Raw genomic sequence first — 21,926 nt, 5'->3', positions numbered from 1 at the left:
AGCCTGGCATATGGTTTGTCACCCTAAAGAAAATGGCGGTCTAGGGGTGATAAACATAGTTGCACACAATGAAGCCATGCTAATGAAATTTCTACACAAATTCTACTCCAAAGAAGACATACCGTGGGTAACCTTACTATGGAACAAATATTACTCAAATGGAAAGCTTCCAGTAGGGCAAAGTAGAGGTTCCTTTTGGTGGAAGGACATTCTTAAACTTCAAGATAAATATAAAGGAATTGCGTCAGCTACAATAGCAAATGGCTCTACAGTGCTATTTTGGCATGACTTGTGGCAAGGGGGCATTCCAGCACAACTCTTTCCAGAACTTCTCTCCTTTGCAAGGGACACAAATGCATCATTCAAGTCAGTCAAAGAAAAGGCAAATTTCATAGAAAACTTTAACACTCCACTGTCAACAGAGGCACATGACCAGTTGATGATGTTGCAACATCAGACCGCCGAAATTCATTTGGACTTACAAAATGACATTTGGTCCTATATATGGGGATCACCTATATTTTCTACCAAAAGGGCATACCATTCCATCATGGGTACTAGGAATGTACACCAAGCATTCAAATGGCTATGGAAATCGAAATGTCAAAGGAAACACAAAATCTTCTTCTGGCTACTGCTTGTGGACAGACTAAACACGAGAGATCTTCTAAGAAGAAGACAGATGGCACTGGAGTCTTACAACTGCGAGCTCTGCATCAGACAAAAAAGAGAGACTACATATCATTTATTTTTCCGCTGCAACTTTGCAAAGGCTTGCTGGAGAAGCATTGGGATTACTTATGTGCATACAAGGACGATCTTGAACATATTAGAGCAAATAAGAAGGAAATTAGGAACACCATTTTCGATGGAGATTATAATCCTGATGGAGTGGAGCATCTGGACAACAAGAAACAACTGGATGTTCAACAATATTGATCCTCTCATCTTGGATTGTAAGCACAAATTTGTCTCTGAACTCAAGGATCTCTTGCTCCGGATCAATTCAAGACATCGTTCTCGGCTCGAAGATTGGATTCACTCTCTTTAATTTTTTCTTCTTTCCGCTTGTATCTTCTTTCCTTCTTTTTCGTCTTCAGTCTTTTTTCTCCTGCTCTTTTGTTTCTTAATTGTATTCCTTGGTTTCGAACCTTTTTTTACCTATATATATAATTAATCAGTAGGGGTTCTCAACCCCTCCTGGATTCTCAAAAAAAAAGCACAATAATATGGGAGCCAAAAATATAAGGATTGCATCTTGTAGAATTAGGTGCACAATAGTAAGTGCTTGGTGTCCTGGCAAAGCTGCCTGGCGCAGGCAGCTTCCCCAGGCGTCTGATTTCATCAGCCTGGGGTGGAGATCGCTGCCTGGCTACAGAGCTGCCTGCCAGGTCCGAAGCAAACAGCCCCAAATGTTTTGGAAGATGTCTTCTGACTTTTGAGCTATTCAGTCAAAATTAGGCCTAAGAAAAATCATGTGCTTATAAAAAGACATTCATGATTAAATTTATGGTCTTAGACAGTACACATGGTGAAGAAGTAACAACAAAGATCTTCACACTGCCTGAATCACAGAATAAAACAGAAACATCGAGTAAAAGCTAAAAGTTGAGATATAAGCATGTTAATCAAAGACTACAACATCTGATGAGGAAATAAGGAGCTTCTGTGTATCTAGGAGCCAAAAGAATACAAAATGAGCTAAAAACTGAAGCTGGAAACGATACAATAAACAAGCTAACAACTTAAAGTTACCTGATGAGGAAGGTGTGCTATCCTGCAGGATAGGTGACTGAGCAGCTGTTGTCAAAAAATTTGGAAGGTAAAGAGATGAGGGGGTGGAGCTTTGCAGAAGAATCGGATGCTAAATTTTTATGAACAATGTTAGTTAATTGCTCAGCTCATTGCTTCTCTCTTCCTTTTGCAAAGTCAATGGAGCAGGTAGAGCTCCTTGGCCGGCTGAATGGCCTGAATGGCCACTGTCTGCCGTGTAAGGCAGCAGTGCCGTGAGTAGTGGGCAGTAAGCCCTGTCATGTATATAGTACTAGTAGTTGGTAGATACACTCATAGGTTTGTGTACTCTATTTTGACTTTGTGCTCTATAAAGAGTGGATGAGCAGCTGCAGGCCTGCAGCTCACGCAGTTCAGCAGCAACAGATAGTTGTGTGTGTGCTGTGCTCTTTCTCACCTTCTTCTACCTCTGGCCTGAGTGTGTGTGGGTGAGGGAGTAAGCTCAGGGAGCTTACCTTGGCCATTGCCAACAAACAAGCCCCTGTTGTTTTATTAATTTTCATATTTTGATTTGAGGGATTCAATTTTAGTACTTCAATTTTCCAAGCCAGAAAGAATAATCTAATGCAAAATTATGTGGATATACTACTTTCTCAATTTTCTAAAAAAGGCTGCATAGATTCTTCTCCTTTTACCTTTTTGTTTTGGCAATCTGGTGTGTTGCCTTTGCATAATTTGCTCAATATAACATGAAAAACTGCAAATCAGAAGTAGAGATGCTTCTAGTTGGAACTGAAAGGCTGCAGTGGGCATGCTAATTGAACATTAGGCAATCATCATCTATGGTTCCAAATCAACTATGACTACAATGTTTTTTCTTTCAAATTTAAATTTGGTTTACAAGTTGGACTTTTCTTTTTGAGATGGCCTGGACTCCCAAGTCATGAATCCTGATGGAAAACTCAAAAATATCTGGGGTTACACCGAGACTAAGTGTTTGGTTGGCGATTGCTGACTCAACCAATCAGAGCTAGAGATGCTTCTGTTGTTAATGCAAAACCTGGAAAGTACATCACCTACAATCATCTACATTTCCAGTACATCAAATTGATGATTTGATGTTTTATTGTTAATAACTGTATGTGTGGACTGCTGGAAGTCTCATGTCACATTCATAGACAAAATTTACATCCTCCCAGTCTCAGTCGTGGGTTCGACTGAATGGCAGCTAGACCCTTTGGAAGATACTGTCCAATGTATGCAAGTGGAACAGAAGGACTTTTGGATTTATGCAAAACGAGTGCTTGGTTGCTGTCGAGTCAATGTTCATCTGCTTTGAACGGTAAACAAGTATAACTAAAGTACTAAACACATATCAGATACATTACACAAGTACAAGCAAGCCAAGTAAAGACACCGTGCAATGCTATGCAACTAGCCAACTATGCAAGTGCGTGTTTGAAAACGTGCAAATAATAAAGGTGCATATACAGCACCTACAAAGCAAAGAATGCATTAAGGTTTGGAAATGCACCCCGTTGGCCTCAAAGGCAGAGGATACGGATCCATATTTGATACTGGTTCTCAGTGCAGGCATTTCATCGAACAGCTAAAGCGCGCCATGGTGGCAACACGCCGTGAAAGAGGATCGCGGCCTCACCTTCGCCTGTGCGCAGTCTCCCTGAGCATGCGGACGACGCCAACTCATGCGTGCGTGCGCCATCCAGTCACCCCGCCCGCATCGGTGCTCGAGCTCGACTCGTCACTTCGCCCTGAGTGGCCGTGCCAATGCCGGCGCCGCTCGCGGGCGCCTTCTTGGCGACCGCAGTAGGCCATCGAGTGGCGGCGGCCGGTGCTCAACGGTACAACGCCGCACTCGCGTGGAGGCCGCTGTAATTTTTTTTGAACGGAAGAGGGCACGAGAGTGTGCCTATTTCATTCATAGAGGAGGGGAAAAAGGAAAAGGAAAAAAGAGCAGGGAGGCACCCAGAGTGTTGTGTTTAGTAAAGAAGGGCCGCTAGGCCTCTCGCTCCCGCTGCTACCCACATGTTGGTTGAGGATTTGATTTTCGTCATTAGTGATGTCATCGGGGAACCCTGGTGGCGGAAGATACGGGAGTTTCGCTCGTTCCATATTTCCCACATAATGAGGAGGGCGAGGTTTCGGGACGCTTTACGCGGGATTCCTATTGTTGATGTGATATTGGTCCACCAATCTATGGCCGTTATGCTGTGCTTTCATTGACCCGGTTGCAGGCTTTCTTGTGACAACCATTGGGCCACGAGTTTTCAAATTTGCTTTGTGTATCTTCATTCGGCTAGGAGATGATGCGCAGTCTCCATCGTGCATCGGCATAGGGTGCATGTTGGGGTGTGGTCCCAGCCCCGTTTTGCTAGTTTGTCCGAAGTCCAGACCCTATTTTGGAGAATTAGCCAGACGAAAACTTTGCATTTTGCTGGTGTCCAGGCTTGCCACACTGTTGCAAGATTAGTCGCCTTCACGCTACCTAGGAGTTGAGCCTTATATGCTGAAGCGGTGGTGTATTGACCGCTCTGGGTGAATTTCCATGTAATTCCGTCCTCCTGACTCGGGTTTAATTGGTACTGTTGGATCAGAGGCCATAGGTCTACGAATTCGTTCAAGAGGGTGTTTGTAAGGCCTGTTGTGTGTTGAAGATCTCTGATCCAGTTGTTGTTGTGGATTGCCTCTCGCACTGTCTTCTTTTTCCTTTTGGTTTTTGCGTAGAGTTGTGGAGCGATGTCCTTTGGTCGCCAGCCTGCTACCCACGCATCCTGCCAGAAACGTGTCTTGTCCCCATTGCCGATTTGGATCGTCGTACATGCAGCGAAAAGCAGTCTATCTCAGTCGTCGCATGGTGTTTCGGTTCCGACCCACGTCTTGTCCGGGGAAGCCCATTCATGCCATAGCCATCTAAGGCGGAGCGCTCTTGCGAATTTATGAAGGTCTAGAATTCCAACGCCGCCATGCTCTTTCGGTAAAGTTGTCCTCGTCCAGTTGATCTTGCATTTTTCCCCGGTAAGCTCGTTGTCTCCCGCCCATAGAAAACGTTTTCTTATTTTGTCGATGTCCTCTGGTACTTCTTTGGGCGTTCTGAGGGCCGTTAGGGTGTAGACGGGTTGTGAGGATAGGACAGACTTGGTGAGGCATAATCGGCCGGCCTGCGTGAGGTTCCTTCCCTTCCGCTTTGACAGTTTGCTCGCCACTTTATCGATCAGTGGTTGGAAATCTATGCGCCGTAGTCGTTCGACCGTTAGAGGGGAAATTCCTCTACGCTACAGGGAGGTGAGGCCGCTGTAATTGATCAGGTTCAACCACCGTTTCGTGATTTTCTTCTCCGGGCCAGGCATTGCCTACGAGCGGGCCGGCGCCAGCTGACGCGGGGCCGTTCTCTTGATGGCCCATTTGTCTTCGCCGCTTACTGCTTGGGAGTTTGTTGGGAGCAGAGTGGAACAGCGAATTCACTAAAACATGAGTATCGATTGAATGTTACCATATACACGAATTTAGTACGATACGAACTACGAAGTATGAACATCAGGTCGCCAATAGTTTTTGGCCGTATAGTCTCCAATTGTTTTTGGCCTGCTTTTCCTTTCTTCTTGTTGAGTTGTTGTCTTTTCTTGCAGCTGTGTCATCCTCTGTATGACATAGCTTAGGATGTAACAATATTTCTTCTCTCTTAATGGAAAACGTGCCAAGGCAGAAGGCACGGTCGTAAAAAAAAAACTTAGTTCTGTAGGATTCCGATATGCACATAGCTAGTTTAGCGATAAAAAAAATATTTGTGGAGTATCCTAGGGAGACAGGCCTGAACTCTGAATGTCGATTGCTCCAGACAAGTGGGATGGCCTGAACTGCACAAGGACCAAACGACTCGTGACGGACGTCCATGCTACTGATGAGCCCAGCTCAGGAAGTGAGCATCATGAGAGATTGGTATGTTTGTGTTCAGGAGACAGGAGTGAACAATTCAATAAAACAAAGGGGTCTTTCAAAACAAAGAAAAACTAAAACAAAGGCTCTAACCTCTAAGCCTAAACTGTGGAGGTTAATGTAACTGTGCTACTGTCCGGGACCATATAACCAATAGAAGATGGCATCTTCTTTCACAGAAGCAAACAAAGGAAATGAAAACTGGATTCCTCATACTTGATTCTACATAAAAAGCACCACTCATAAATTTAAACTGGAATCACTAGGTATATCTTCGGTGGGGATGGAACAGTGGTCCTTCCTCAACTCTGTTTGAGGACAAGCATGGCAAGTTCCTACAAAGTGAACCTACACAAGGATAATAGCACATCTGAAATAGAAAGAGCTACAATCACTCAAATGCTGGGGGGTTTGGTCATATCATTAACAAACTAGGTTAGTTCCATTGTTTCAGCTCCTGGATGCACATTGAACATTCGCAAGATTGACTGTTGCCTCTACAAGCAGCCATACAGGGTTTGATGATTCCTAAGTGGATCCGTATGTATGCAGCATATCACTGATTCACGCGTCTTAGATTTCTTCAAGCAAAGATGCTAAGAAAAATTTCTAATACATTGATGAGTTAATTAGATAATGCCATTCAGTCCTCTGCAATTTCTACAATATCACCAAATCAGTTATGGACCATACAGACTAACCAGAAGTGATACCTGAGTATTAATTAAAAAAACTAGACCTGAAGCTCACGGTTATCGGCCTTCAGCATATGCGATATCCGAGAAGACGACTCCTTGTCCTGCGACACTCATTGTTGAGTCTTTTGCTGGATTTGCAGAATCCACACATGTCTTTGCACGGGACGCCATCGCCTCAGCACCGCTGCTTTTATCCCTTGAGCTCTCCTGCAGCTGGCGAGCGACCTCAAGGTTCGAAAGTACATCGCTCATCGATGGCCTGTCAATGCTACGATCAGCGACACATTGAGCAGCACTCTCTGCAAATTTTATGAAGCACTCAGGAGTTATTTCCCCTTGGAGATGAGGGTCAATAATCTCGCTGAGGACATCTTTCTCCAGGCAAGACAGTGCCCAGTCACGCAAGCTCACTTGCTCCTCCGGGAGCTGAGTGTTAATCACTGGGCGTGCACACAGAACCTCAAATAACACGACCCCAAAAGAATATACATCAGATTTTTGGGTAAGTTGCTTTCTTCGAAAGTACTCAGGATCAAGATATCCGAAGGTGCCCTTCACCAAAGTACTAACATGGGTGTCGTCCATGTCTGGACTGGCCTTTGATAGCCCAAAGTCTGAAACCTTTGCCACCAACTTGTCATCCAATAGAATGTTGGCAGTCTTCACATCGCGATGGATGATTGTTTGCTTAGCACCGGTGTGCAGATAATGGAGCCCTCGAGCTGTACCAATACAGATCTCAAGGCGTTGCTTCCAATGCAGAGGTGACTTCTTGGTGTTGTACAGGTGCTCCTGAAGGGTACCATTCGCCATGTAATCATAAACTAGGATCATCTCATTATTTTCGTTGCAGTATCCAATAAGAGATACAAGATGGCGGTGACGGAGCATGGACAAAGTCTCGATTTCAGTTCGGAACTCATGGGGACCCTGCTGAGATAGTGGGTTGCCACGCTTAATTGCTACCTTAACTCTATCATCTAACTTTCCGTGGTATACATTCCCAAAACCACCCTTGCCCGGAGGCAGGTTTCGTCAAAGTTATTGGTAGCTGCCTGGATTTCCTTGACGGTGAAGTGGCGGCATAGATTTGATGGCATATTGTTGCACTCAATTTGATTCAAGTGCTTGTTGTTAGTCCTTCCCATAGTCACCATGTCCCCAGGTCGATCGGGTTGAGGAACAGTATCAAGGAATGTGGCATGATACTTGCGAAAGTTTGTGACATGCCAAGGGCGAAATTGTTCCTGTGTTCCCGGAACAGGTGTGACGTTTCTATGACGAGGTTCCATGTTCCCCTTGACTCCAGTCATTCCATAATCCTTTGCTACATTCTTCTTGCACCTGCAGATGATGCACATGCCAAAACAGGCAAACAACAGAATAGCAAAGCCACCAGCAGCTCCACCAGCCGCTGCTTGTGCAACACCTTTTGAGTTTCTTCCACCAGGCTTACCAATGGCTGTTGGTAAAGCACCATTCGGGTTCCTTGCAGATGGAAGGGGAGGATCGAGCCCAGCAAGACTGTTATGTTCATCATTCTGTAGCTTGAAGACTTCAAGACCATTCAATAGTGCATCGGGAAACGTTAGTCTGGACGAAAGATCAGGGTGAAGGGCAACCCATAAGTCCATCCGACCGGAACCATTTGTTAAAATAGCATAGTCACCGTATGCTGTTCTGCCAATTCCTCCGCTCCACGCGATGACATCCATTTGCTGCTGTGCTGTCTGGTTGTTGATGTAGATGAAGAATGACCTCTGATTGATCTTAGTTATTGGATACTGGATCTCGCAGAAGTGGAACCTTAGCAGGTAAAAGAATCCCGCATCAACTGGTAAAATCCATGTAAGGTTGGAGTTCAGGTTGACCTGTGCATTTGTCCCCATTGACCGTGCAGATTCATAGACACCAACAGGTGCGGTGTAATTTGGTACACCGGGTGTATATGTGATGGAAAGGTTTTTGTCTTTCCCAAAGGACACCCCAAAACCAGAACCATATATGTAAGGACTGTCATCATCCCATTGGCGGTAAAAGTCAATGGACCTGTTTGCTTCAGCTTATAAGCTGGCTGAAAAGCTGAAACGGCTGATTTGTTGTGAGAGAAAAATACTATTTAGTGGCTGATAAGTCGGATGAATAAGCTGAAGCGAACAGGCCGAATATCACCTTGCGGTGAGATGGCCTGGCCCCCAACATTAAGCCGATACATTGTTTGGAAACCTGTTGCAGGATCGATAGGGAATGGATTTGGGTTTCCACCATTTGCTAGTGTTGGTGTCGTTGTTGTGAAGAGGTCAGGCGTGGGCACGATTTCAATATAATTGATGAATGCATAAGAGCCAGTCTGGTGTGTGGATGGGGAGAAAGTGAGGTCTAGCCTGCCGGCAGTAACATTTACAGAGTATTCAAGAACAAAGAATCCACTATTTGTTGCCAGAGCAGTTTGGGAGGCATTGAAGTTATCTAAAAGGGTCAGATTGGAGGCTGTGACACCAAAGTAGGCATATTCAGGAGTAAAGTTCTCACTGGAATCTTGGGAGACATACGTGATAGGAAAGAAGTAGAGGCGCAAGAACATGCGGCCAGAACTGACACGGAAGGAATAGGTGTAATTTGAAGTGAAGATGCGAGCAGTTATGTATGGAGCAGCAGAGGGTAGTCCAGGGTCAGGGTACCAAGCATAAGCATCGACAGAGCTTTCCAGTAATGATGGCGCAAACTTGGAATTCATGTCACTGTACCATGCCCGATTAATAGCATCAGCGACCATGGGACTGGGGTTTCCACAACATAGGCGGATCTGACCAGAGTCGGTGGAGTCGTTATCGATGCCCATGGCAACTGATAATATGATGCAGAGCAGTGTGAGGAATGTGAGGGTAAGTATCAAGGTCTGCCGGGCCATTGTAGTGATTAGTCTGTGAAGAATAAATAAACAAAGTTTGAGGATGTCTATAAATCAGTTTTGCTGTAAGATAGCTTCAGGAACAACCGCATCATAACAGAAAATTAGACCTTTCAATGTGGGGGTTTCAGGCAAGAAGAAATCAGGGAAAATTAAGTGCAGTTGGATAGTACTTGTGTAGTCTTTGTTCAGCCAACAAGGTGGATTCTGATTGATACGAATTGGAGCTGTACCTGTAATAATAAGGACAGTAAAGAATTCCATCGTAAGTACATTCACTCTTTTGCAAGAAGAACAACAATAAACTGATGCAACAGAATACTTAATGTCTGAGCGAGCATGAAATTGAAATGTTCTTGTGACAGCAGTACCTACAAATAGGGCAGAAAAGGTGGCTGTGAAAAAAAAAAAGCTAACATGTTTCTGTTCCGAGATGGAAATCCTTTCGTTCTTTTTTCCAAATAAATTGGAATAGCAATTACCTTCAACTGCCGTACATGTCCAATAAGCCAGCGCATGACCGGACTTGAAAAGAACTAACAGAAAGATATTGCTCACAACGGTCACCAACTTTGTCTAAGATCCAGTTTGTGTCGATGGTGTCGAGTATGTTGATGCTGTCTAATAGTTGGTCTCATGCACTGCCACGTAATCTCCTCTACCCAGGTAGTTTCTTCTCTCCCCTTTGTCTTCATGCCTGCCCATCTACTGCTCGAGCCTCCCCTCTGCGGCTCATGCATCTTCTGCTCTACGTACTGCTCGTGCAAAACTCTGCTCTACTGATTGGTAATGGAGACAATGTGTTGACAACAACTCTAGCGTGGTACGAGTTTGAAATGTTTGTTCTAATTAAATATATAATAATTCCCATACAAGGATAAACTTGGAGTCTTGATCTATCCATGCGGGATGGCGTACCATGTGCTGCTCCTGGTTGATTGATGCAGCAAAATCACGCCTAGCTGAGCGTGGAGAAAAAATTGGATAGACATCTTTAAAGGTTGTCAGCCAATCCAGAACTTACATTCTAGTTTCTGTACTCGAATTTATGCCTTGTTTACTGATGCTTTGGTATGGTGCGTTTTCAGGCTTGCAAGACAATTGCAAAGCTCAGGCAGGATTTCGTTTGTGATGGATATACTATGCTTGTTGGACATGGGCATTTCAGAGTAGTGCTGGAAGTTCTAAAGCTAGCTGCGAGTCAAATGGCAAGCTCTTCCAGGTGCTATGCACAGGTACAGTAATCTAGTTTGCAAGATGTGTTTTTCCCACACAAATTACATGATGGGAATGAAACATGAAGGTGTTTTGCAGTTTAATGGCAAGTCACAGAGGTGTTGTTTCGCTATCTGTTGCTTGATTGTTAGCTTCAATATTCTAATGTTGTTTCGGATCTGCCATCTATTAACTTCTGCCCTCATTGAGTTTCTATGCAGAGAGATCATGTGATGGCTGGCTCTGAGGATACACACACTCTTGTCTGTGATAATGGAACTGCAATGATCAAGGCCAGGAACTGTATCCCTTTGCCTCTTTTTCTTCTCCCCCACTCCTTATGAAACCAAACAACAATATATATTTCTCAATTGTGATATGCACCGGGTGGACATGCACTATACTAGAGACATTAAGAGATCGTGGTGTGTTACTTTCGAAGCTAACATTAGCTGCTCGACCAATATACACGCAGGTGAGACCATGAATTGCATTCTGATTGAGTCAAAATTTGTAAGAAAATCAAAAGATTGTAGCACTGAAGTAGTCACCGTGATTACTAGACTGTTATTTTGCATAGTTAACTTAGCAGTGAACCATAGTAGTAGAATCTTTACTGGTTAATTACTTCAGTATTTTGGGTTACAGTATCCATTAAAAAAGGACTTGATTGTTAAGTGGATGCCAGACATGAGAGGCAATTACCTTGGTCGACCAGTTATGTGAACCAGTGCAAGTGTTGTTTCTGATCTTGAGTATGTTCTCTTTTACTAATATATTGATCTGTTCTTACAGATTGAATGTTCTGAAATGGCAGATATGGCAAAGGAAATTGTGAACACAAATGGACATTCTAATGGTGAGTTTTTCCTGTCTTGCATATTCAAAGCAATTCATGCTTTATTTATAGTATAGATAGATAATGCATATTTGGCTATGATCCATTAACATTAATTTTCTGACCGTCCTAATAATTGTTATAAAAGGGAAAGTGGAAGAAATAGAGCTTCCTGTTCCAAAAGTAGCGTATCATGGTTAATTGAACATTTCAATTATATTAGGCTAAATGTTGGACAATTGAATTTTCTATATACTATAGGAAGTTGTTCATGCCTTGTAATGCGCTGAATATCTGCTAGTGCTTTTGCTCCTAGTGCCATACCTGAATATCTGAATACACAGAAAATGCTCTGTCCAAGTTATTTTTATATTTAGAAATGAACACATAATTCTAGCTGAAGTTATGCAGAGAGCAAACTGCATTCATTCCAGGGTTCTTGCTATTTACCAAGTTTGACTCTAGCATTGTTTATTCATTTCAGATTCCTTACTATAAGAGTCAAGCTGGACAGATAGAAGCCAACAGTCCAAGCTATGGCAGGCTTAGGTCAACCTTTTCTTCTTCTTTTTAGCTGCATGTGTTAGGAGTCTTGTAACATCTATAGCATGTCATTCCAGATTCCCATGAGAACATAGTTTGATATTTCACCTCATGAGAACATGACTTGTGCGATGTATATAAATATATAATGGATAAAGTCTGTGTATTTCAACTGAACTCATGTTGTTCTATTTGCAGAGTATAAAATCTTTAGAAAATAGCTGGCTCTGAGGATATACACAGAGTCTGTGAGAATGGAACCACAATGATCAAGGTCAGGTACTCTATCTCTTAGCTATTTTTCTTCTCCCCCTCTTCTTATGAAACCAAACGGCAATATGTACTTCTCCAAAGTATATGGTGGATTCTGTTCTTAAAAAAGCATTGATATCAACTTCGTCAAAGTATATGCGCGCATCTGAAATGCCTGATAGGTGTCTGACTTAAGCCCTTGCTCTCTGTGCTTCAGATCAGTGGTAGCAACGCCCAATACTTGGATAGGATTTTGATTAGAAGTTTTAATTTGAGTAAAGTCAAACATGTAAGTTATACAGATTGGTCAGTAGCTGCTATAGCAAGTCTCAACTGTTTTTTGACTGAAAGTGCCAGGATTGTTCTAACAAGAAAAAGATGGATGTAGTACTATCACAATTCCTTCTACTTTCAGTTCCTTTACAGTTGTACAGATGCACATGCATGTGAGTACTATATTGATCTGATGTATCTCATTTCTGTGGATTGGTTGCAGGCAATGTAAATTGAAGATGTAAGAAAAGAAAAAGAAAGGACTAGAGAAAGGAAGGCAATAAGAAATGAACTTAACAGCCACTCAATCAACTAGTAGCACAACAAGTACAACTATTTATTCATTAATGGCAAGATAGTTGTTTCGAGAGAGAGAACAAGAAAACACAAGTAGATTGAATTAGATGAATCAGATGTAGTGGTGAAACTATCAAAGCTTCAATTCATTTTAATGTGTCGAGCAATGGCTAGGGGATGAAAACAGGACGGGAAAATCCCGTACCGACCGGCACCAAGTATATTGTAGATTCCGATCAGATATTATTTTCATAGGAAAAATAGGAAACTGGGAAAAACCGGTGAAACCGGGAGCGGAACCGGTCGGGGCCTTTTCCCAACCGTATCGTCAGTTCCCATATTTGGCCGGGAAAAATCCTGCGGTTGTTTCATGTATTTAGTCCCCAAACTCAGCCAACTCCTTCGCTCGGCCTAGCACTTTAGCCCATCATCGAACCCTAAGGCCCGCCTCAGCCACCCCACGCCACCACGTCATGACTACCCCCTCCCCGTCCCCAGCTCCGCATCGATTCCTAAGCCGCCGCCGCACTCCAATCTCTCTCTCTCTCTCTTCTCACATCTTCAAGTCTGAGGCCATAAGAGATCTTCTGAGTCACCTTCTTCGTCGACCGCCGCCGCCCACCCCCAAGCCCAGGCCTCCGGGCTCCAGGCGCTCAGGCTACTCCGCCCCCAGTTGGGTGCCCAAAGAGGCCGCGGTTAGGCCACTCCGCCGCCGCCGACCGGTCGCCCCAGGGGCCTGGCGGCCAGGCCCCCATCCCCACCGCCACCGGCCGGTTCCCTAGGCAGCCTAGCCACTCCGCTGTTGGCCGGTCACCCTCGGCAGCTAGGATGCCAGGCTCCCACCCCTCTGCCACAGTTCGCGAGCCTACTGAGTTGCTATCCTTTCTGAACTTTGTTTTGTTGGCTGCTGCTGCCCATTGTGGCATGTATGTTTTTTTTATTTGGACTTGCCATCTGTGAATCATGATGTATGTCTGGAACTCTAGCTGGAGTCTCCAGGTTGTGTGCCGTGTGTCTATGACTAAGTAATGTTGTAATGGTGTGGTATGTGTGTTTACTATTTAGCTGTTTGGAGTCATTATGTATCATGGTGTTCCCGTTTTGACTTATCGATTCCCTATCGTAATCGACATGTTCCCGATCGAAATGTTCCGTTTATATCCTGTAATATCAATTTCATTTTTTCCATCCGGCTTTCCTGCAGTAGCAGGAATGGTTAAGGTTTTCCCGACCGTTCCCGACCGCTTTCATCCCTAGTAATGGCAACGTGGGCACTCTAAGCCATTTTGTGTAATAATTGTAGTCTTATGCATCCTGTGATCCTGAGGATGTAAAGCTAGAAATACGTCATCCATTATCTGAAAAACGTTACAACTCCCATTGTTTTGTTAAAAAAACTTCTGCGGTTAATTAATTACTTAGTTGCATTGGCATTAGCCGTGTGGGCGCGAGGTAGCAGATTCAGCATGGAGGAGATAAAAGCAGGTAGCGCAGGGAAGATAACCATTTCGAATTTATTGTAAATGGATGTAGAATTGCGATATTTCCACTACAAAATAATCATGATTGCTCCCCCTTCATGATCTGCCTTTGCAGTAAAGAGAAGGTTATTGGCTCGTGATGCATTGCCATTTGCCAGTACATTTGCATGTAAAGGTGAGCAATTACTGTGAAAGGAACCATTTGGTGCTTACTATGTTTATTAACAATTTGGTGCTCACAATGTTAAAAATCTAAAGATCTATAATTTGGGATGAAGGAGGGAGTACATCAGTCAGTACCATTCGCATGCTTAATCCCTGTATTTGATCTGGACAGCTATTACCATTCACATGTTGAACCATACAACTCTCATCCAGAGGTCCACAAATTATAACTAGTCTTCGTTGACATATGCATTTTTTAGATGAAGGAATTCGTCGACAGATGCTAAAATCTGGATTTGAGATATATTTGAATTTTTGGAAGTGTCTGGCACATTGGGCCAGCCAAAAGTCTAAATTGTTTTAAGTTGCAAACATGTTGCCACAACACCAAATTATGATTGTGACAACGTAAATCATCATTAAATTATGCACGAAGCAACATCCATTTCCTAGAGATGATTCACAAACTTACAGAAAGGAGACACATTTAGCTTCAAATGCATCAATTTGGAAATCCAACAGTTATTCGCATTAAAAGTTTAGAGAGACGGTCATGCAGGAAGACCCAGCCTTTAAAAGAGCATATATATATAACAGAAGTATAGACGTTTACTGGCGTAACATATGTCCACCTCTCGTACGTGAAGAATGTATAAGGCGAGTTCAAGTTCATATCTGTAGGTTCATAGCAAGATACAGGCACACTGTCACTTGTTGGTGGGGATCTTGAGAGAATCCAGGTGAAACAGCTGGTTCCCGCCATAGGTGCCATAGCCAACTAAATTTCCATCGCAAAGTTTCTTCACGGCGAATCTATCAGCGCCAAATATGAGGGTGAAACCAGTATCAGTGAGCTGGCTGATCGAGATGATGTTCTCACCCAAGGCCAGGGACATAGCATACGTCAGGGATCATGAATGGCCCAGTTTTCACTGATCCCTTGCCGCACACCTGCAGCCTCGCCCCCGTGTGCGTCTTAACCGTATGACTTGGTCGGATGGGGATGAAGTCAGTGAGGAGATGCAGATCACCTGTCATGTGCTGACTCACATTTGAAGCAATGTACCAGACAGGTCCTCTGATACGTATGTCAGAAAAAAGGAGTAACTATGAGTCGGTAGTTTGCATATATTATGAAACAAAAAGTTAAAATAATGATACAACAACCAATGCGGGTCATATTTGCTTGGTTATTAAACAATGGGAGACGCTGAACATATGCCTCAGTTCGTCAACAATATTAACAATGGAAGATCTGAGAACATGTATAATCCTCAGTTCATAAATAAAACTAGAAAATTGTCCTCTTTGGTGATCAGAGTACGCATATTCAGTAATTCAGCAAAACGGAATAGCGAAATGAGAATTTCTGATAGAAAAATAACTCATTGAAGTACTGGCAACTTACCTACTGAGATTGATGAAGTCAAGCTCATACAATCCATCAGTTCCCAAATGACCTGTCCCCACCACTGCTTGGTCATCAGAACGTCTGAGCAAACAATGATCTGCATCCATATGCCATTCTAAACCAAGTTGAGGGAGAGATACAACATTCACGTTGATGTCTGGAACAAACCAAACATCGTGGAGAATGATGCCATTGCTGTTAACTGATCCATGGGCCAGGACTTGCGCTGGCGGTCCTATTCCCAGGATGCTTCGTATCCAGCGATCATACACTGGAGTAACATCAGTCAATAGGTCAAGATTACCAGTCATATGATGAGAGCTACTGGTGAGATACCAGACTGTTTCATCTGTATTGGGCTTGCTGGATTTGAAGGGTCCACAACTGGGATCAAGGACATGTCTCAATGCATCCTTGTTCTTCTCCCTAAGAGAAAGTAGATCAACAAATAAACAAGGAAAAAAATGAGCATAATGAGCAAATAAACAAGTTAAATACTCCCTCCAACGTTGGTTAATTCTTTTTTGAACTAACCAATGTCAAATAAAACAATATGGGGTAGTAACTGTTAGTTAACTCTAGTAGCTATATCAGCTTTTATTCCTATTTTACCCCTTTGGTTAGCCACCAAGCTGCCTCTTGGTTAGCAGCCTATATATACCGAAACTGGGATATTGCTCTTGGGTTAATGAGAAAGTGATCCATTTGGGCCAACAATTGGTATCTAGAGCCCATCTTTCTCACCCCCTCTCTCCTCTCCCATTCTCCACCCTCTCGTCCTAGCCCAAAACCCTAGCCCGTAGGGCCCACTCCCACGGCAGCAACGCGCGCTCTCCCGGCCAGATCCAGCCGACGGAGCACCTTCCCCACCTGTCCCGCGCGTGGATCGGGCGTCGGCGGCCTCTTTCCCTACGGATCAAGGTGGCGGCGCGCAGCCTCTTCCCCTACGGATCGGGACGGCGCGAATCAAAGGCAGGCGGCGACTGCTCGGGCTCGCGCAGCTCTAGGGCAGTGGCGGCAGTGGCTCGCAACACGCGGGTGGACGAGGCAGGCGACGTGTGGCAGCTGGAGCAGCAGCGAGCGGGGGTGGCTCGGCAGCAGGATGCGCGTGGCAGCCAGGAGCAGTGCGCAGAGCAGCTCGTGACTTCTCCCTCGACCTCTTCCCCAACCGGTTCTCCTTCACCTTCCCCATGGCTGGCTCTAGGAAAGCACCGGCCACGGGCGGCGCAGCGGCTCTGGTGGCCGACGTGGTGCCGGCACTCCCGACCTGCTTCAGGGGCTCCTTCCGTACCTCCTCCCACCGAGCAGTGCGTGGCGCCACAGGGCAACGACCGAGGAGGAGCAGCGTGAGGAGGAGGAGGAGGCGACGGCGGCGGCACAGCGCGTTAGGAGCAGGAGTAGCGCATTGCAGCCGAGGAGCAGGAAGCAGTGGAGCGGCGATGGGCACGGCATGCGGCTACAGCCCGTGAGGAGGAGGAGCGGCGGGCGGAGGCCGTGAGGCGAGAGGACCAGCGCCGCGGCGCGGCGTTGCGCATCGCCGAGGTGCGAGAGGTGGCTGCAGCTCGAGCAGCACACGCGGCGGCTGTAGAGGCTGCGGCAGCGCGTGCAGCCGAGGCAGGCTGCCTAGCCATGGAGGAGGCACAGGCGGCAGCAGCAGCCGCGACCCAGCTCGCTATCTCCATCGAGACGCTACTCGACCTCTCAACGTTGTCGATCAAGGAGCTGATGGGATGACTCAAGGCGTTCGATGAACGCGACGAGCCTTCTTCTGGTGGGGAGATCATCTTCGGTGGTCAGCTCCACCTCACCGAGGAGAGGTGGCTCGCCTGCCAAAAGGAGCGGAAGGAGGGGAATCTTCTTTCTCGATAGGCGGCCATAAGCACGGCAAGCAGCACCCAAGGCGCGAGGAGGCGCCCAGGGCGGTGCCGCCAGCGAGCACGAGGCTGCACAAGATGACACTTGCTACAACTGTGGCAGGACTGGCCACCAGGCTAGGGAGTGCCGCCAGCCGAGGCTCAGCTAGGCCCATGTTGTGCAGGCTATGGAGGAGGAGGAGGAGGAAGAACCGGCTCTGTTCCTGCCTCACGGGACCATCGAGCTTCTTCCCACGGCACCGCGACGGCTGTCCTCCACCTCAACGAGCCGCGCGCACACGTCTCCCTCCACGACAGTACCAGCGACGACAAGATTAATGGTTGGTTTCTGGATAGTGGTGCCTCACACCACATGACTGGGGGCCTGGAGTACTTCTCCAACTTGAATGTTGACGTGCGCAGCTCCGTAAAGTTTGGCAACTCTTCGGCTGTGGAGTTCAAGGGCGTGGGCTCTGTCATCCTCATCGCCAAGACTGGCAAGCACCGGCTCCTCACTGGTGTCTACTACATTCCCACACTGAGGAACTCGATCATTAGCCTCAGGCAGCTGGATGAGAACGGGTCGCGCGTGGAGATTGACAGCGGAGTGCTCCGCATCTGGGATCGCTGCTGCCGCCTCCTTGCCAAGGTGGATAGGGGAAGAACAACCTCTACGTCCTCTACATGGAGGAGGCATAGCTCAGCACCAAGGAGATGGTGCAGGGCAAGATGGTGGATGGTGGCTGTGGGACCTGTGGGAGTGGGCAGCTCTTCTTCGCCGAGCGTGCCTACCTTAGTCCCTGTGTGGCTATGGCGAGCTCTTGACTGGACTGCTCGGTGAGTTCCAGTGCCAGGACAGGACCATTACCTGACGCGCGACGACGGTGAGTCTCGCTCCTTTGCTGAGACTGAGGGACACGCGGCCTGGCACATGCAGATGGACGCTTGATAGTAAGTCCGCTCAAGTTTGTTGAGGAAGGGAGCGTCAAGGCAACCGCAGGAAGGGTTAAGTCTTTATGGTGATAGAATAATATACTAGTAATGCCTGTGAGCACTAGTATCCATGGGTGGTTCGTGCCTATGTGCACCTTATCACCAATTATACTTTCATTTCTACGTAAAAGCTGCTAGACTTAGGGGGAGATTGTTAGTTAAGTCTAGTAGCTCTATTACCAATATGTGTTCCAAAACTGGGCTATTGCCCTTAGGTTAATGAGAAAATGATCCATTTGAGCCAACAGTTACATCAAATAGTCAGACAATAAAACCTAATTGAAAAATTACTGCATGGTGAACCACACAAACATGAATATGAAAAAGCAGAGCACCAATTTAAAATTGGTACCAAGTATAAGATTATCCACAGAAAATCCGTGGAGAGCGTAATGTGCAAGTGCAACCTATGCAGAAGAATATAGTCTGTAAACACTAAAAAAACGGAATTTGCAATGGTTCTCTGTATTGATTCAAGCAAGATCAGATTAGTGAAAGCTTCTCTTAGTTTAACCATCAATTTGTATACATGTTATACCGAATCACCAAGTACATTCATATGTACCGACACCAAATCGAATCAATGGCACGTGGTTATTGATCAAGCACTATGAACCTAATTAGCATGCAGCAGTGATTGCTAGGACCGGAAACCTACCAGAGACCTAATAAAATCACTGCACTGCCCAACAATTAAGTGTTGGCCAAAACGATGGCGTACATGGGCAAAATCAGACCTATGGAATAATATGCTGCAAGCACATAATCAGCACCGCGCGTGTTTCAATCCATCATGAGTTTCGTTAACGTAGCTCAGATCTACGCAAATCTTAAGCCGCCAGCAATCCCCAAGATTTGTTTATCTACAGATATTGGCCTATCAGGTACGCCGTGTGTTGTCGCGCACTCGCGTCATCGATCGCCTTATTAGTTACCTTGCTCGTTTGACAAAGATTAAATCTTTTCTGGACAATCATCAGAACAAAGGATGCAGGTGCGCGCGCGATCGATGTGTAGTACAAGTGGTATACCTGAGGGCCTCCAGGAGGCTGAGGTCTTCTTTGGCGGGATCCACCTCCATGGCCGAGTAACACTTGGCGCTCACCGTTTCATTCGCCGCCTTCTGGGCCTGCTGCTTCTTCTTCCTCGATGGCATTGCGACGCGCGGAGGGGATTTCGGCGGAACGGCGGTTGCAAGGCGCGGAGGGGGTTGTCGGCGTGACGGCAATGTGGGGGATCGATGCTAGGGCACAGGGGTCAATGGGGGTTTTCTAGGCATCACTGCGATGGTAACCGGCGCCGCTAGATTTCACGTGGGACGGATCAGGTAAGGATTCCAACGCCGGTAAAAGGAATCCATTGCAAGTTTCCAATCATTTTGCTGGGCCATGCTTCGGGCCGGGCTGGATTTTCATTAGCAAAATAGTCCATCAACCCGTGCATCCGCACGGGCTAGTACTTATAAGTTATTATTTAGATTAGGGAGAACAATCAATAATATTTTCTATTTTTTGCTTTCTTTTATGTGTTATTTTCTTTATGCTTATGACATCATATAATTTAAATAGTACATAATACATTAATGAGCATTGGTTGTTATGATTGGTAGTGAGACCAATACATTTTTTATAGTGGATACTATTCTTTAAAATTGGTAATAAGTACAATGATAATAAAAAAAGGAAAATCAATATGTTTCATGTGTCTCCTCGGTACTTCCCAATGTAGCAGATATTAATCAAATTTAAGTATATGAGCATGTGGGAGGCCCGTCTTTTGGAACTCAATCATGTAGATATCTACATTGAAAATGGATATTGTTAGCTCACCTATAAATGAATAATTAGCAGCATACTTGAATATGAGATGTTCATATTTACCTGCAATAGGTTCCCTACATTGTAGTCCACGTTTTATGTGTCTCATCAATTTCTTCATCTTATCTTGAAACACTGTACTGTTGATGTTAGGTAATGGTCTTTGACCTTCTTCTTCCTCAACGACGTTACACATAAATGACACAAATAGTTTAAGGTGTTGAATAGAATGACATATCATCATAGCATATTGGTAGTTTTGTCCCCTGTAAATAGTGCGCCCTTGTAAAGGAGACGATAATATTATCCTTTTTTCAACGTGTCCATCTCTTGTGTCTTCTTCTACAACTATTTTTTCTGGTAAAAGAGTCGTCAGTGTCTACCTCTTCATTTTCAGTAGTTATTGTGCATCCTTTGTATGAGTTGTCTTCTACTTCCTTCAAATAATCAAAAAGAAAATAAATTTAGGTCAGAATTTGTTTCAGCGATACAGTAAACTTATCAAATAGTAAGGATTCAAAAGAAAAGGTGCAATAAACTACTTAGTAATAATGAAAATGTGTTACCTTTTTGACACTTTGCATTTCAATTCTTGAACTGATCTTTTCTGTTGTAAAAGTATCTTTGGAACAGTATAATCAGGTCAAAAACTTGTCAAATTGTACTCGGTCATTCTGAACTAAAAAATCAATGTTTGTCCACATACTGCCGATTCATTAATTACCATTTGTGCTTCCTTGTCAAAAGCTACACAAGTTGCAACTGCTGTTGGATCACCTTTTTGAAGCTTAATTTTATATCTGCAGATATTTTTCTCCTATTAGAAATATGGGTACTATAATAAGATTGTAAAGTACTAAATAATTTACTGTGCTTTAGGTTCAACTCTCTTGTCATATTTATTGCAATAGTAGTGATCAAACTTCTTTTCAAGTTGCTTATTACAATCGCCTCTACTACATGAGATGTAGTTCAAACCAAAATGTTGCATTAGTTTCATTTATTGTTGCTTCAACGGTAAATATCTTATCCTGTAAGTAGAAACAATACCATCAGTATGTATGTAAGTCTTTAAACAGGATAATCTATAATGAACAAACTAACGCATACCTGATTTGATATGTCAAATAATATCGAATTCAATTCTTCTAAAGTTCTTCTGTTGTACTGTATTTGGTCTTCCAATGTCCCTTTTAGATGATCCTCAATATGAATCTCTCTTTGATAATATTATCAATTGAACTAACGCTTTTTTCATACAAAAGAATTTATCATGTTAGAGTGCATGCTACATAGCTTAAATAGAAAACAAATATCTAAATTTGTTTTACCTGTCGTGTGCATCCTTAGTTTCAGGAATAGGTAGATCTACATAAACTTTTGTTGCATTGGTTGATGATATTGATTACCCTGAGAAAATATCAATAATTTAATTTCTTAGGAGGTTAGTTTGTTGAATGAAAAATATTGAATAGCTCATATTAAATGATGACT

The 21,926-nt window shown here is 44.4% G+C and overlaps 1 long non-coding RNA gene and 1 pseudogene across 1 annotated transcript; both read right to left on the bottom strand.

Annotated features, from left to right (window-relative positions):
* Positions 1-367: 367 nt before the first annotated feature.
* LOC117847659 (uncharacterized) lies at positions 368-4,226 on the bottom strand. The gene is made up of 2 exons (XR_004638681.2): positions 1,756-4,226; positions 368-1,161 (listed from the first exon to the last, which is right to left on the bottom strand). It is a non-coding gene; the product is annotated as an uncharacterized lncRNA (long non-coding RNA).
* Positions 4,227-6,437: 2,211 nt separating this feature from the next.
* On the bottom strand, positions 6,438-9,294 carry LOC117850372 (receptor-like protein kinase FERONIA; annotated as a pseudogene).
* Positions 9,295-21,926: the final 12,632 nt, after the last annotated feature.

This window comes from Setaria viridis, chromosome 3, assembly GCF_005286985.2.
Source record: "Setaria viridis chromosome 3, Setaria_viridis_v4.0, whole genome shotgun sequence".
Classification (NCBI taxonomy): domain Eukaryota; kingdom Viridiplantae; phylum Streptophyta; class Magnoliopsida; order Poales; family Poaceae; genus Setaria; species Setaria viridis.
Note: the sequence above shows the minus strand (reverse complement) of the source record. Positions and strands in the feature narration are given on the sequence as shown.